The following is a 4,225-nucleotide window of genomic DNA, read 5'->3' as shown; positions in this document are numbered from 1 at the left end:
TGGCAAGGGGGGCAGTGTACCAATAAGAGAGGTTAAAGATCTCTCATTGATCAGAGACCTTATACTCAGAACAGCTTTTTATACAGTTTGGTTACCTACGTTTATTACATAAGGTCTACTGGTGCCAACTAAATGAAAACTGTGATTGGTTCAGAATTATGCTGACTTAAAAAAGGTGGGAGTGTGGGGCATGGAGGTCTCCGGAAACCATAGTAACAAGGAAAACACAGAGTTGAACAACACCCTCCGGAAAGTCCCCAACCAGATACATCCCCCCCCCCATACCAGGGAGATCCAGTGCTAGGAAAAACATCTCCTGACCAGGTTGACTCATCCTCCATCTATCTTCTTTATCTCCCTCAAAAGTCAGATCCATTTCAGTCTTGTGCATAGTCTCTTACAAACTCTTATAATAAGGCTTATACAAAGTAAATCCCAATCTAAACTCTAGAAATTAGTTACAGTGATTACTAAAATGCTTAACTATTAATCAATCAATAATTAATCATCAATTTTATAATGTCTATTATATAGTAGGCACTGTGCTAGGGTAGAGAGTAGAAGATATAACCTAATACAGTTCTTGTCTTAAGAAGTTTCCATTCTATGACATCGAGGTAGCTGAGTGGATTGAGAACCAGACCTAGAGCTTCAAGGGGGAACAGCATGGGCACACAGAGAGAAAGAAATACAGAATGAGTTTTTGGTTGGGAATAGCAGTAATGACTTGTGTCTGAGACAACTAGATGAAGCATGGACTGCAACAGTGGAAGAAAGGACAAAGAGAATCAAGAAAGAAAGAAGCAGAATGGGTCCATTGGGCAAACTGAGGCTGCTTCAGAGACTTTCCTGGTGTTGATTCTGGAGCTCAGCACTGTGAACTCTTCAATGGCAGAACTCTAGGACCCACGTCTTCAGTGATGGTTTCTGGCAGGACTTAAGGTATAGCATGATACCAGGCATATCGAGGCATTTAATCAATTTTTGCTGAATAAAAGTAAAGATTTCCAGTGAAACAGCCCGAAAAAAAAAAAAAGAAAAATGTCTGGGTTCAAATATGACCTTGGACACTTTTTATCTGTGTGACTCTGGGCAAATCACTTAAACCCAGTTGTCTAGCTCTTATCACTCTTGTACCTTGGAATTCATACTTAGTATTGATTCTAAGATGAATTTTTTTAAAAATAAGTTTACATTCTGAGTAGCTCTGAGCTCTTCCATGCTCACTGCATGAGTTTGCCCTCCTCCTTGCTTCCAGGTACATCAATACCTCCTCTTTCTCTTAAAGGTTTAAATGTGCTTTTTCAAAGTTTGCCATGGATGATGATATTGCTGCTCTCACTTTTTTTGATGATGACTCTGGAATGGAATGGAAGCTGGCTTTGCAGGAGATGATGCTCCTCAGGTTGTTTTCTCTTCCATTGTTGGATGCCCCAGACATCTAGGAGTAATAGTGAGTGTGGAACAGAAAGACCCCAGCTATGTGGAGGAGGAGATCCAAAGCAAGAGAGGTATTCTGACCCTGAAGTATCTCAGTGAAAAAGTTGTTGCCACCAACTGGGATGTCATGGAGAAGATTTGGCACCATGCTTTCTCCAATGAGTTCCATGCAACCCCTGAAGAGCACCTTCTCCTGATCATAGAAATCCCACCCCAAACCCCAAAACCAAGAGAAAAAAATTGTGTGAGACCTTTAACACCCCAGCTACGTACATTGTCATCCAGGTTGTGCTGTCCCTGTAGGCCTTTCAGTCAAACCACTGGTAGTGTGACGGACTATGGGGTGGTGTGAGCCCCATTGAGCTCATTTATGAAGCTTATGTCCTTCCCCAGGCTATTCTCCTTTTAGATCTGACCGGCCATGTTTTGATGGACTATCTCATAAGAATTCTGACAGAGAGGGTATAGTTTGGCTACCACAGCTGAGAGGGAAATGCTGCATGGCATCAAGGACAAGCTGCATTAGGTAGCCCTAGATGTTAAGCATGAGATGGCTATTGCTCCGTCTAGCTCTTTTCTAGACAAGAGCTATGAGTTCCCTCATGGTCAAGTTATCACCATTGGCTATGAGAGGTTCTAGCGCCCAAATGCTCTCTTCCAACAATCTTTCTTAAGTATGGAATTAATCTTAATTATTTTATATAATTAAATTAATTATTTAATTATAAGATTAATTGTGGAATTAATCTTAAGTATGGAATTAAAAATGGAATCCTACAGAATATGAAATATATGAAACTACCTTTGACTCGATCATAAAGAGTGATGTCGATATCTGTAAGGATTTGTATGGCAATATCATATTGTCTGGTGGTACCACCATGGACTCAGCATTGCTAATGGGATACAGGAGATTAGAACCCTGGCCTCCAGCACACTGAAAATCAAAATCATTGCCCCGAGCTGAGTGCAGATGCTCTGATGGGGCCTCCATATTGGCCACTCACCCTACTTATGTGGATCAGTGAGCAGGAATAGGAAGAATCTAGGACCTCCATTGTCCACTACAAATGATTCTGAGTGGATTATTTATGGAATTTTGGTTGGGGTTTTTTTTTGGGGGGGGGGGAAGGGGATGATTGCCACCCCCCCAAGTGATATTAGCATGGCATTGTTTGTTTTTCTCTTTGGGGTGTGTGTGTGTATCAGTTGGGGGGAAGTGTGGTTTGTCTCTGAATTCAAGAACTAGAACAGTGAAGGTGCTGAGCAGTCCAAGTATGCTGGAGACAAACATCTCCAAAGTTCTACAACACATCTTCAGGACTCCGATCATACATTTGTTCGGGGTTTTTTTTCAGACAGTCATTCCAAATATTGTATAACATTGTTACAGAGTTACTTGCCTCTGTGAAGGCTATCCTGAACTACACAAAGGAGCTATTTAACATAAATCCAAACCAAGAAAAGAGGGAACTTTACATATGTTATGTGATCCTTAAAAAACACACACTTTTGTACCTTCCTTCTCAATCTTCGTTCCTTATTTTTTTTTTATTGTCAGAATCATAATGGCCTCCTAATTTCTCTCTACTCCCAACTTCATATGTGAATGAATACTTTTTGCATTCTCCCCAAGGAGTACCATGATATTGGTGGCAATACTTGGGGGAGGTGAAAAGTTTTTACCTATATATGGATTTAAGACCAGTTCAAATAAAAATGTGCATGTTAAAGAAAAAAAGAAGAAAGTTTACAGTCTACAGTGAGTTCTTTGTGAATTTTAAATTAGGTTTCATTTTTGTCTTTTTCCATCCAAGTTTTCTATAAGTTTCTTCACGATCCCACAAGTTCTGAGGCTTGTAAGAAGAAAACCTTGTGATTGTAATTTGTTGGTATCAGGATCGGAAGGAATGGCTAGTGATAGTAGGAGGCTTTGCTAATAACATGGAACTAATCATGAATGATGGGTTTTATTCTTAAATTTATATTTGATTGACTTATAGGCTTTAATGTGTATGTTTTACAAAATTAAGTCTCCGTTATACATGCTGATATATTCAGAATCTCATTCTGAATATTGGGCTTTTTAATCAGTAAGTAAAAACACATATTAAATGCTCCTCAAAAAATGAATAGAAAACAAAGATTAGTAGCCTCTGGCTGACCATAAAAGCTGATAAAAACAGTTTAAATAAAACTACTCCTCTTAGCCTTCCCCAAATTACATTTATAGCCAGAAGGAGTGTCAGCATCCACACTCAGATAAGAGCAAGAATTCACTACCACCTGCTTGGGAGCAAAGAATAAAACCATTTTTCAATATTATTGTTGGTATCATATGGATGCCTAGTCAGAGCTGGTGACAATCTGTTAACTGTGATTTTAAAGTGTTGGGAACCCAATCCCTACTCCTTTCACACTGCCAAAAAAATTATATAGCTCTTGTTCCATTGGAGATTCGTTGCTTTGAGATGAGGGACTTAGAATTACAGATCTACAACTGCAAGACTTTAGAGGTCATCAGTTCCTGCCCTCTCATTTTACAGAGTCATTGCCTCACCTCCCTAAGGTCTATTCATGAAGAGAGAACACCCTGGTCTTAGAGTCAAGAGAAATTATTTGGAATCCTGCCTTCCTCACTCATAGGATTGAAGACCTTAAGTAAGTTGCTTGATCTCTTAGCCTCAGAGTCCTTTGTAACATGAGGAAAATATTTCCCTGGGCCCTGGTAGGGAAAATGTTTTGTAAATCTTAAAGCACTATTGAAAAGTTTGTCATTATTATG

At 39.4% G+C, this 4,225-nt stretch overlaps 1 pseudogene; it reads left to right on the top strand.

The window, feature by feature from the left end:
* The first annotated feature begins 1,316 nt into the window (after nt 1–1,316).
* Nucleotides 1,317–1,743, top strand: LOC107648892 (actin, cytoplasmic 1-like; annotated as a pseudogene).
* The last annotated feature ends 2,482 nt before the right edge of the window (nt 1,744–4,225 follow it).

Source organism: Monodelphis domestica, chromosome 4, assembly GCF_027887165.1.
Source record: "Monodelphis domestica isolate mMonDom1 chromosome 4, mMonDom1.pri, whole genome shotgun sequence".
NCBI classification, from domain to species: Eukaryota; Metazoa; Chordata; class Mammalia; order Didelphimorphia; family Didelphidae; genus Monodelphis; species Monodelphis domestica.
The sequence above is the reverse complement of the archived record's forward strand: the minus strand, read 5'-3'. Positions and strand labels throughout refer to the sequence as shown.